We start from the raw sequence: 12,833 nt of genomic DNA on the forward strand, positions 1-12,833 counted from the left end.
GGCCCGGCCCCGCCCCGCCGACCAGCCGGAGCCCGCCGGCCCAATCGGGCGCCGTCAGGGGCCGTCCCGCCGCAGCCCTGCCCCCCGCCACCCCCAATGGCGGCCGTCACGGCGGCCGAGCCTCCCCCCCGCCCCGCCCCGCCCGCCGCGCGCCCGGCCGTTGGCCGTGGCGGGCCGCCGACAGCCGCCTGCCGCCAGGGGCCCGGCAGGGGAGGCCGGCAGCCGGCGGGCAGGGGGGGAGCGAGGCCCTGAGGCGGCTCTTGCCGGGAGCTTTGTGGCGGCCCCGCGCCTGCCTTCTCGCCGCGCTGCGCCTTTCCAGCCGAAGCGGCTCTTGCTTGTCTCCGTCCTCCCCCCGCAGGGGCGAGGGACCCCCGCAGGAGCGGGAGGGAGCCGGCATGGCCTTGGCCGAGGCGAAGGCGTCGGGCTCGTGGCGCTGCCCCGGCGGAGTCCCTGCACAGTCCCCTGTTTGACCCCCGCCGCCTTCCTCGCCCCGCGAAGCCGGTCTCGGCCAGGTGGAGAGCCCGACTGCAGGGACGGGCAGGCTGTGTCTGCAGCTGCTGCACATGGGCTTCTCAAAAGGGCTTTAGAAAAAAGCGCATGTCGTTAAGGAAAACTACGGCAACAGATTTAAAATACGGTCGAGTGTGCTCCTCCAAGGCGGTTGTTTCTGTGGAAAAAAAACACTCCTGCTGCCTCCTTCTCATTTGACCCGTATCCAAATGGCAGTTTAAAGAGATCATTTGCATGGCACTGTGCTACTGACACAGTCTTTGGCGCAATCTGGCAAATCGGATGACTAATTACAAAAAGCCTTTGAAACGCACCTTCCCATTGACCTCAAGCTGTCCACTGGAGACAAGAGTACTTGAAAATAGAAACCTGAAGAGAAAAATGGGAGCCGATGTAGTTTCCATAGGAGCTTAAGGAGGTCACTGTCAGGTTTATCCCAGATATTCGTGAGGTAAGGGAGTTTTTGGTGTTTTTTTTTTTTAATTTCAAGAGCATTATCGCCTCTAACTCTTCTTTGTGATTGACTTTGACATTACCTCATAAAAAGCCTTTAAAATGTGATACTGGACCTGTAGGTTTACAGACTGACTGATGATTTCAATTCCCCAACTAGGGACCTCACAAAGGCACCAATATTTCAGGAAACCAAGTTCTTTGGTCTCCTGACTGTGAGTACACATTCTTAAAAACTTGGACCTATGTATCTATATCTAGCGCTGTTATTAGGTGGCATCCTTAATCTGTCAAAGCTGCCATTAATATTTATCATCCACCGCAATGTCATCTTTACTGTGTTCTGAACAAAGCTTTATGTCAGCTGACTCCCTTCTGTATTCAGTAGGGGACAGCTAAGCAGTCTTAGTGCCCACTGCATGATGTGCCTTGACTGCAAAATCCATTGGCTTCTGGCTTCCCGGCAACAGAAAAGCAGCAAGAAAAAACTCTCAGAGCTCTCACTGTGTGGGTCTACGAGTAGAAGAAGGGGTTAGGTAAGCATGGTAGTACCTACCAAATTGTTCTGGTTTCCAGATATGTGGTGTCCCACTCAACATTTAAAATTAAATTTGACCCTCTGAGTCTTTTTGGGATCTTTTTGTCATCTGTCACTGCGGGTTGTTCCCTGGTTCCCATTTGTCCTCAGTGAGACAAAGGAAAAACAATGCTCCGTCGAAACCAGTTCTCCTGGCAAAGAGCAGCAGTTCTCCTAAGCAGAAGTGATCCATACAGAAGTGTATCCAAACTAGCACAGTGATTTATCAAGAATGAAAACAGGATGTTACCCTGTAAAACAGGTATTGCTATTTACAGAGTGGTACCAGCAGGGGCTTCCCAAAAGTGTCAGGGACCTATATGATATTAGGCACAAGAGCTGAGAGACAATTTCTGCCCTTGATAGTTTGCAGTGAAAGCCAGCATGGAAATTAAAAATGTTTCATGCTGAGCTTTTATGTGCAATGGAACTACTCTTATATTCACAGGGCTTTGGAAGGTAAGTGGGAGGCAGCTGAAGGGGCAGCAGCAGGAATTTGAGGTGGCAGGAGGAAAGAGGCAGCAGGCATAAGAACAGCTTTGTGAGAAGGTAGCAGGCTTGAAGATGAGGCCAGGGCACAATGGCAAGGGTCTGTAGGGGAATACGTGGGGGCGGGGGGGATAGGCTACGGTGCAGCACTTGGTACTTTGAGCGGCCTCTGACAGCACTCAGAGGACAGGAGGCAAACAATTTCAGAAACAGGAAGAGCAGGAATTTGTACTATGCAACATTTATTTTTCACTGCAAACAGTTAATTTGGACTTTCCCCTTACATTTTTTTTCCCTAAAGGTTGAGTTAAGTTTTCTAGATTCCATCTCTCCTAACAAGGAATTTCTGCTCTTGCAAGATTATTTCTTGCTCTTTTCTTACTGCTTCTGGTTTTGCTTCTCCATGTTCCTGACCTTTCCCTCCCCTGCCACCAATTATGCTTTATTTTGTTCTCCTTTTCCTTCACAATTTGCACATATTCCTGTGATTATTTCTCTCCTGCTACCTCTCTTCCCTTTTTTACTCATCCTTCTTTTCTGCGTGCTTCCATCTTTGGATTCTAAAAGCTTAATTGACTCTCTCATGTGACTGGAAAACAAACCAAACTGCCAGGGGCAGAGAGGTTGGCTGCCGGTGTGCTAGCATGCTGTCCTGCCCAGCATTGTAACTGAACACACAGCAGCTATGATTCTTGGGTGGGTGGAAAAGAAACGTCCATTGTAATCTCCATGTATTAGATCTCAGATCAAGCTAGAAACGCAGAGCAAACTGATTCTGAACACCATGCTTTTCTCACCAGCACAATGTGCTCTGCAGTGCCTGACGTTACAAGTGGGAGAACTTAACTTTTTCACCATGCTTTCTATCCTCATAAGTGAAGAATTGTTCCCTATGGTACACTCCTAGCTAATTATATCTCTGTACTCTCTAGGTTTGCAAGCAGATCAGAAGAGACCAGAGAACATCCCGTGGCTGTGGTGAAGTCACCCTCTTAACACTGACCTTCAAATAATTGGCAACAGCCATCATTTTTAATGGCACTTTTCAAAGGCAGCCCTTCAAAATCAGGTGAGCTAACGTGGGAAAGGCGTGCATGGCTGCTGTCAGACCCTAAATGCGCGGAGAACCCCTGCTGTGGGCATTTGGCTGCCTGTGCTTGTGGCCAGCCCTGGCATGGCCCAGCTGGCAGCACGGACCTTGGTGCTGGGAAAGGAGCTGTGGGAAACCTTAGTGGGGATCTCTATCCCCTGGCTCAGGAGCTGAATTTAAGCTCAGACCCTTGCCCCAACCATGCTGTAGATATGCCCATGCCTGGCCATGTATCTCGCTGATCCTGTGCTTCCTCAGCTGATGTAACTTCCTGGCTTGACCTCGAACCTGTCTTGTCTCTATGGTCAGGCTTGGTGGTCCTTGGACCGTAAGCCGACCCCTGTTGCTGTCACCAGCTGGCCTGGCTCTCCCTGTTTGGGTGCTGAGGTCCCTGGCTACCTCACTGTCACCCTTATCCCCAGCTTGCCTGCCCTGGTGGAGCTGCCATGCTTCTCCTTGTTGACAAGGACTGCACACAGTCCTCAGGCTATGGGTGAAAAGTGGCTTCCTTCTTCCAGGGAAATGCAGTTTTTGGCACTCTTGCCAGGTATTGCCCTTGCATAAATAATAATAGTGTTAACATTGGAACATGACTAAGAAAGCTTATAAGCATTCTGATTAGAAACAAGAAATAGAAAAGTGAAACTGTATTATTTTTGGCACTGTTCAAATGACGTGCAATGCCTAATTCTCAGACTCATGCTCTATACTTTTACTGTTGATGTGACATCCCTTGTGTGCTTAGACTTTATGATATGATAGTCTTGTTTCCTCTGGTTATCTTACTCAAGTTTCTGTCTCATTTGGGACCCATGATATATACAGAGACGGAAGGTATTCTGAAACAGGATGGCTATGGTGCAGATTCACAGGAGCGCCCAGATCAAACTGCTGGCTCTAAACCAGTTCTCATTCGTAGGAAAGATGGGATTCAGCTGCACATCTGTTGTCACAGGACCCCTCTCAATTCAGATGATACGGCTAGCTTCTGTCCCGGTAAAAATGGAAAATAAACTCCTATATCTAAACACTGTACACTTTCTGTGAAGGTCAGATCAAAAGCACGCCTAGAGGATTAGCTGTAGTCATTAAACAAAAGTCAGGTTTCGGTACGTAGTGATCCCAGGTGTGGTTGGTTAATCTTGGCTGGCCACCACGTGCCCACCAAGCTGCTCTATCACTGCCCCTCCTCAGCAAGAGTGCCAGCACTGCTCAGCCATAGCCAAAACACTGGTGTGTTTTCAACACTGCTCTAGCTACAAATACAAAGCACAGCACTATGAGGGCTACTATGGGGAAAGTTAACTACATCCCAGCCAGACCCAATACACCATGTTTTCTGAAAATAAAAAAAATGGTTGCTTTGTTTATCCTGAAACTTTAAATGGCTTCTGAGTATTCAGGCAGTTTATTTGGAAACAGAAAAAAAGGTTTTTGTTGAGCTTTTTGTGCCCCTAGTGAAGAATCTGTCCTCTTAAATGCAAGAAAAAGTGAGTTAGAACAGAATGTTCCTAGCCCTTCACGTTGTGCCTTTGGCGTTCTCCATTTACAGCATTTTAGCTGTGCAAATTGAATTTGTCCTTGAACTTGAACCATTGTGAAGTATCATAAGTTAGAAGTTGTGATACTTAAAAACATTAGGATGTCAGACATGGTAACTTTGTATTAGAAATACGTAGTTGAAAAATCTGATCTCTGGAATGGCTGCGCAGTAGCACAGCTGATTCCATTTCAGTGACGTGACTTCAGTTTTACAAAGATAATATCCCAGATCAGAATTCAGTCATCTGTCTGCTGAGAGGAACCACGTGCATATTTCTATCTTAATGATTAAAGAATATTCCTAATGACCTTTGAAGAGCTGTTGTAATTTGACAGCAGGAAATTTTTCTGGCTTTTGAGTACGTGGCAAATATTTTAAAGCAGGCTTTTAAGTGGTTTCCTTAGCAACCACTCTTCATTAGAGATCGACGCATGCTATTAAGTATCATGCTGGGTTCGGATCAGCTTTGCAATATTAAAGACACTTGTTTAAAACACTGCCAGGTCATGCACAGTTCCTTGCAGTCCAACAGCCCTGGAGTGTAGAGGGAAGCTCACTGCCTGCCAGACTTTTTTCCAGACATGCAAGGACACACCTCTTGGTGGTGAGCTAGCACAGGCACCCTGATGGGTGGAGGAGCTGGCCCCGCTCACTATTGGCTGCTCTCTCATCCAGCGACTGTGAGGAATGGGTTTTTTTATTTCTCATTCATCTAACCCTCTGCCCCCCGCCCCAAGAAAATGCTAGTGACTTGTGATTCCCTTTTAAAGAGGTATTAAGCACAGCTCTTAACTGAGCACAGCTCGTATTCTTTTTTTTGTCTTTCATCTCAAGCGTCTGGGGCATCAGATAATTTATCCTTCGATCCCAATTTCAGTGTTTATGATCAAAAGAAATGTAAAGCCATTAGCTGGGTTAATGGTGAGGAATCCGGGAGGTGTCATTAATATAAAGAAGCACCTCTTCTGCTGTCCTCCAAAGCTTTACAGTTATTTATTTATTCTGATTTGGATTGCCTTCCCTATTGGATATCGACATCTGGGATTTAAGGCAGCTTTAGCAGAACTAACCTGAGAATCTTAAAGAAAACAAATGCTGCTCAGGGGAAATGTGTTTAACAGCGATCCTAATGGAGGGCATTTGCCTGGCGTTTGTCGTCAGCCCTGCGAGAGCCTGATCGGATGCTCCAGCAGCGCTGGAGTCTGTGGGGGCAGACTTCTTACTTTTCCTGGCTGGAAGGTCAGAGCTTGTTCCTGCTGCCATAGAGTAAGAAGCAGTACGAGTAATTTTCTCATTTTGTGCCTTTGTTACCTAGGGATTTGGTTGCTGCAAAGCCTCTATGTGAGGCTTCTCTCTAAAACTCTTCAGAGGCACAGAGGCAGACCTAGCGTAGCACGTGAAAGCTGCCTGTCATGCCCTCAGCATGTACAGTGCTGAGTACGGTGAGTTCTTTCACTCTACCCTGGCACCCAGGAGGTCTGGGTTTCTGTGTGTGGTGGGAAACGCCAAGTCCTCCCAACAGACTCCTAAATTAATTAATTAGGGTGTTGATTTGAGAGAGAGAGAGTGTCTCTGGGTTCTGTGCCTGAGCTAAAATTGGAGCAGGTATTCAAGAGGGAAGAAGAGGGACTGCCAGTGCCCACGTCTCTGACAGTCACAGCATTGTTGGTCTGAAATAGCCCATGTCTGTTGACCTTCAGAGCCTGCCTGTGGTGGCCTTTTTTGGGCGACTTGGAAAATAAGCTGGTAAAGTGAGGTAAACCCTGACAAATATCCTTTAAGAGTGAGTATTCTGATACTTGTGTTTCTTTAGGAATGCTCTGTAGGAATATCTTCTTGCTTGGCCATGCTTTTCTTTCTGTAACTCTCAAGAGAAAGACTTTTCTAGAACTTACACAGAAAAAGAGAGTGCTTTTTGACAGTGGTTGCTACTTTGTATTCGTGGTTTTGAAGGCAGAAATCAGCAGAAATTTCTGAAGGTAGAAATCATACAGAAGTCAGCTCCTGTGTGACCTAGTTTGTGGCATTATTGTACTTAATCGCAGTTTTTATTTCCTGTTGATGCTGTACTCATCTTTGCTTAGTTGTTGTTAATACAACCACTACCTGCTATTATGGAAAGGGTTACTACTTCATCCTGAGAGCAAACAGGAAGAATAGGATAATAGGCATTCAGTGTTATAAATCCATGCCTCTTCTGTAAGACAAAACCTGAGACAATATTCAAGTTAAAATACGTGTTTGTAAAAAACCAAAAAGCACAGAGCCTGCATGCAAAATGAAATCCTGTAGCATCATTTTGTAATGTAGACAATTTAATGAAATCTTGTGTTTACAAGTGAACCTGTCAGTTTATAGGGTCTGACCCAAAGCATACGGAAACTTCTGAGAATCCTCATGTTGACTTAGCATGGAACTGCCCACAGGGCAGTTAGCATTGGGCCCACAGGAAGATGGATGTGTTCAAAATCACGTCCAGCACTGAACAAAAACTTCAGCAGTGTGTAATCTTTGTTTGTTTTGGCATGAGAGCGACACGTAGCAATACCGTGTGTAAGCAACAGACCACTCCATTCAATGTGCAATCTTTGCCTACTTTGCCATCTACCTTCTGTATGGCCCCATTACAGTTAGTGGGAATCTGGGGTGCGGCGTAGTTGCTGTGATTCTGCACTTGCAGACTATCTGCTGCTGACATCTTCTCCCATTGTTGTTTTTTTTAAAACTCAGATCAGTTTAGTGCATGAATCAGATGAGTATCCCTGGGGGAAAGGGTGGATGGTAGGGACAAACAGCCAGATGCACATGGAGTGAGGATGCTGAGAACAACCAGAACTGAGTCTACTGCTGACAGAGTATTTATGGGGAAATGCACTTTTTACTGATTAAGGTAAGATGCATAAACTGGTTATTTTGTCAGTTCAGTTGCAATGATGAGCTCTTTTTCTAGGCTATCAGAGGTGCGAAGTGGTAACTTAAAGCTTTTTCAGCGAGGTGACCCAAGCCTGTGGCTGAGTCCTCACTTTACTTCATAGTCCTGGCTTTATCTCCACTTCTCATCTGCAAAGTGGGGGCAAGAAGACTTCTCAGCATCAGTGGGAGTGTTGCAAGGGTGATCACAGAAGCAGTTGTGATGTGTTCAGCAGAGGCTGGACTAGCTCCTGGGCTAGCTGTCAAGGAGGGTACTGGTCCATGAGCAGTGTAAGGCCGAGCAGCCAGCTCATTACTGCATTGCACGTAACTGTATATTGTCAGCGTTGTGCACTGACAATATGAAGCTTTGCGGAAACCTGAGGGCACCTTCCTTGCCACTGTTGGTTTCCTTCAAGAACTGAGGAGGATTATAGGAGTGCCCTGTCTAACGTGTATGGCTGCCCTCTGTTTGGGCTGCCTGGAGCACCAACATTTGTGCTGATCCTTCCCTGGTGCCCACTGACACAAAACTGTCCCAGTCTTCTCCAGCTGCGGACAGACAGACAACCCTTTCCTGTTAGAAAGGCATACTGTCACATGGAAAAAACTGACAAAAAGGAGCTGCTCTCATCCTGATGGATGACAGTGAGCAGGCATTAGCTTGGGATTTATTCCGAGTGGCCTTCTGTGCAGTGCCAAAGACAATGGTCTTTCAGGTCTTCGAGGTGTTACAGTAATTGTGGTAGTAAGTAACAATGATTGTTTGTGGGCAAATAAATTCCTGAAAATGTTTTGAAGCTGGAAGGATTTGCTGATGGCTAGGCCAGGTCATCAAGCCCCATACAGTTAGTTACTTTTCTACAGAAACATTTCACTGTTTTCAGAAGATCAGTTTCATCTTCAAAAATGCACCTTCAGCTTCAGGTTCAAATCCCCCACTGATGCAAGAGAGCACACAGCTCAGCTGAAATCAACAGGACTCCATCCCCTTACCTCAGTGGTAAATTAATCCTGCTTCTGCCTTTCACCTAATCTCTTCAGCACAAAGAAATGAATGATATTGTCAGCATTTGAAGGAAAAGGCCTCTTTAGTTTTCAGGGTAACACAATACAGGGAGAGGAAAGAGACAGTATTTGTGTTTAGCTTTGTTCAAGGAGTGGAGGTGCCATATTAAATGGAGGTGACACTGTTAAACATCACGCTGTGCTTGCTCTGCTCGCATCTATTCACCTGAGTAGGATTAACTATCTAGGACAATATTTAGGAATATTATTTGTGTATTTTCAAGACCAAGAGGAGGGTAATTCAGAAGCCAGTTTTGAAAAGAGTTGCACATACAATAGTAAGTATTGACGAAAACAAGTGAAGAATGGTTCCTTAATTCTTGGCTCTACTGTGCCAAGAAGTGGCAGAGCTTACCTGTTTTTTGCATCTAGCTAAGGGAATGCTAATTTCAAGGAGGTAAGCACATCCTGATTCAATCTGTCACCTATTGTATTCTAAATCTGGGCAAGCCTGCCCCAGATGTAGTCCTGGGTGAATACCGAAACGCTGGAGGTTATTCGATTGGTTGTGAAAATCTGGGTAAACAGAAGTGTTCCCTCGCAGGTTCTCACAGGTCCTAACTCCACACGCCTTGGGTCTCTGCTCCTGGAGACCCTTGTGAGCTGTTCGGCCCGTTCTGTCTTCACCTTCCAGGTGAGTGACTTTGTGCAGTTGCATCTGCGCATGATTATGTTCTCTCTCTCGTTTGGGGTTTCAGGTTGGCCCCAGCCTGTATTTAAGATCTCATCTTTTTCTACACCACTGTGAAAAAACTGTTTTTCTAATATGGCTTGATCCATGTATTGAAATAAGCAAAAACATTTGTTATGCTTGGTGCCACAAATAAGAAAATGCATGAATGGGTCAGCCCACATTCAGGTAAGATCTTGCAGAGGTGCAGGACGCATGGAAGTGCAACCATTCTTTAGCAAAACACAGTACTGTCAGGCACATCCAGCGTATCTTGCTCAACTGTAAGTATAGTGCTTTTATTTAGTACTTGAGTCCACAAGCCATGATGCTTCTTCAACAATGTACTTCCATGGGGAATTAATGACACTGAGTATCTCCTGTTTTTTTCCAGAACTTTCTTTTTTGGGGGGGATAGGGGGAGTCGTCTCATACAAATAAAATCAATGGCAACTTTCTTACTGACAGCAGTAAAGTTGTTACTGTAGAACAGAACCAGCCAAGATGCTCCATGAAAGTACATTTAACCTTTATTAAATCTCCCCCCTCTGTGGCCCCATTCCTTCCTCCCTGCAATCATCATGCTCCAGCTATGGTTGGACAGAATTCCCTCTTACACAGAGCAGAGTGCATTGTGGTTGTGCCCTGCCATCACCACCATTGTTTGAGGATTTACAAGGTCTGTTTTTAAACGCTCTTGCAACAAACAGAAACATGTACACATGCTGCTTCTGTCCTAACTGCTGTCAATCCTAAATCACAGCGTGAACAGTGAATGAGATGCTAGGGTACATCTTTTCCAATATGCTGCTTTAGGTCTGGGCTGAAACTGCAGAGCCGGAGCCGAGGATCCTTCCTGCATTCTGCAGCGTCCCTAAGCAGACTCTGGGCAGCTGAGGAGACCCGGCCGTTCCCCTAGACATCTCTGCAGGGGCTAACAACCAGTACTCCAGGCAGACAAGAGACATGGACCCTAGGTCTTCATTTCAGGGGAGCCACCATTAATACCCTATTCAAGGTAAGTTGAGTTGTCTGCTGTTTCTGCAAGATTTATACCTTCTCTTCTCCACAGGCACCTCTTGTCTATTTTTGCTTGGCCTCTGTGCTGTCTGAGGCCTCCACTCCACAGAGCAGTCACAATGTACCTGTTTCTGAATTCAGTGTATTACTGTGTGAGCCTTTGGAAAACCAGCACTTTTAGACTGTCTTTTAACTAACTCATTTTAAATGGCACATTATTAAACATTGCTTATCACTTGTTGACCATGTAGGAACACTTGACCTTTGCACAAACTACATTCAAAATATTTGACAAAGCCATACAAAATATTATCCTTATTTCTTACTGGAATTTCTAAAACATATGACTAGAAACAACACAAGGGAGATGGAAATTAACAGGACTTCAGCATGACCTGCACAGTAAAATGTCACTTAATGCAGACAGTATGATACCATCTTCTTTCAATGAATGCTTTGATGTTGTAAGGCTGGAATAAAGAAAAGGCAGAGTGCCCAGTACAACACAATATACATCATCAGCAGCAAATTTAATTTGTTTGTCTCAATGGGCAAGGTAATGCACTTAAGTAATTCTGTAGTGCAGCAAAGTTGAATTTCACAGACCTCAGTCTATGACAGTAAGAAATCAAGACATGAGACACCTGTTGCAGATGGCCCAGCTCCTAGTTGGGCACTTTCCCAACATGTATAAATCGGGGAGGGCGGAGGTATCAGTTACACGTGGACAATCTAACTGACAGGACAGACCTTCAGATGCTTCAAAGGCAAATGCAGCTAACACATCTGATAGCTTTATGTCTGTGCATACATCTACATAATAATATGAAACGGATTCAAGTGAATATAATCTCCAACCAAAGAAAGCACAAGCAGCCTTAACAAATGTTCACAATATTATCTTCCAGATTTTAAGACTCATCCATATACCTGAATTCAATTTCTGACTTACTCTCTGACAAATGTAAAAGAGCATATTCCAGAAAGACCCAATGTTAGTAAACTGTAGAAAAGAAACAGGGAAACATAACCTCCAGCAATGTTTTATGATGATGATTTGTAAGCTGGTGTTTTGATTTATACCTTGATGGAGATTTAATTGCCCAGCACCAAGAAAACCTGTCTATTGTGCTCTGCAGGTGTTTATCTGGAATGACTATATTGCTGTGGAGATTTTCAGGTAACTTCCCCATTTGGTTTTATTTGCAGGCTTGATGGGTCAAGAAGTTGCCTTTTGGTTCTCACATTGTCTCTTCTCGGGTGCTAAAAGAGAGTAGGTTTGGTTAGGACATTGCAGTTAGGGGACCTCCTTGTACCTTCTCAAGAATTGGGGCCTTTCATAGAACCAGGCGTAGAATTACAAATGCAAGACCGTGGTGGCATCGAGTCAGCTTTTCATCACGTGCCTCCCTGCCTGTTCAGCAGGTGCTCCCTGGCTGGTCTGAAGGCTGGTCCAGTCATTGGCACTTCACCAAAATGAGACTGCTGGGTTTACCTGCAGTCTGAGGGCAAAGCAGTGCTACAGCCACCCACTTCACACTTTTGGACAACACCAGCTCGCTGCCCACCTCTTTAAATGTGTTGCAATCAAAATCGCAGTTTATGGGAAGTATTTTATGGGAAGACTGTTTGAAGACAAAAGTACCTTGACAAGGAAGAAAGCAAAAACCACCCAAAGGCCAGACTAAGGGGTATCTGAGTATTTGCAGCTCATACACACCTTGGACAATAGCAAAAGCTGGGGGCTTGATGGCAGATGGGCTGCCCTTTCCCTGAATCATCACATGGGCAACAATCTGCCTCCCCACAGAGCTATCCTCCCTTGTGCCCTTGTCTGTACAGGGGAGTCATCACCTGCTCCGTTGGAAACACAAACGCTTTTTGTGTCTTGCTGCTAGTCATTGGGACCAGCTCTGAAAACAGAAGTTCTTCTAAGAGGTGTGTCCACTTATCCACGTTCCTCATTCCCAGCAAGAATCCAAAGGGCACATTAAATATAACCTCAGGCTCTGGTACAGAAATAAATAATGTAACATGACCTGCGTGTCAGTTAAATAAGTCGCATTGCAATTTCTATTGCACTGATTCATATTAGAAAGTATTTTCCTTTTATTGAAAAGGCTCTGCAAATGCAAACTCCACAAAGAAAAAGAGCACAAAGCACGAGTACCAGCTGAGTCCTGCTGAGACTCTCTGCAGCCCATGAGTGACAGACAATATCTTTGCTGTTGCGTCCCGTGCCCCACCAGGGCTGTGGTTTCCCCCCACCAGCAGCTCTCAGAGGGACTGGCTATACAGTGCCACAGGAGCCAATGCTTGGAAAACCCATTTTTAAATTCCCTGCTCCAGTTTGGTCACTGAGGGAAACCCCCAGGGTGGTGCTGGAATAGCGCTGCCCGCAGGCAGGAGTAGCTCAGGTCTCTGGGTTCCCCAGATATCCCACTCTCAGACAACTCTGCCTCAGCAAAACCTGTGTGTCAGGTCTCCATCTGTGCAAGGGCAA

General features: G+C 45.7%; 1 long non-coding RNA gene across 2 annotated transcripts in view; it reads left to right on the top strand.

Moving 5' to 3' along the window:
* LOC140652421 (uncharacterized) overlaps nt 1-12,356 on the top strand; it is a 16,102-nt gene extending 3,746 nt beyond the window's left edge. The window contains exons 1-6 of one of the 2 annotated variants that reach the window (XR_012042781.1): nt 317-961; nt 1,349-1,499; nt 2,962-3,098; nt 9,185-9,274; nt 10,127-10,328; nt 11,540-12,356. This is a non-coding gene — a long non-coding RNA (uncharacterized lncRNA). Of the gene's footprint in view, nt 1-316; nt 962-1,348; nt 1,500-2,961; nt 3,099-9,184; nt 9,275-10,126; nt 10,329-11,539 lie in introns of those variants that run through there. The other variant, XR_012042782.1, reaches the window with a different exon arrangement.
* The last annotated feature ends 477 nt before the right edge of the window (nt 12,357-12,833 follow it).

Source organism: Ciconia boyciana, chromosome 5, assembly GCF_034638445.1.
Source record: "Ciconia boyciana chromosome 5, ASM3463844v1, whole genome shotgun sequence".
Classification (NCBI taxonomy): Eukaryota; Metazoa; Chordata; class Aves; order Ciconiiformes; family Ciconiidae; genus Ciconia; species Ciconia boyciana.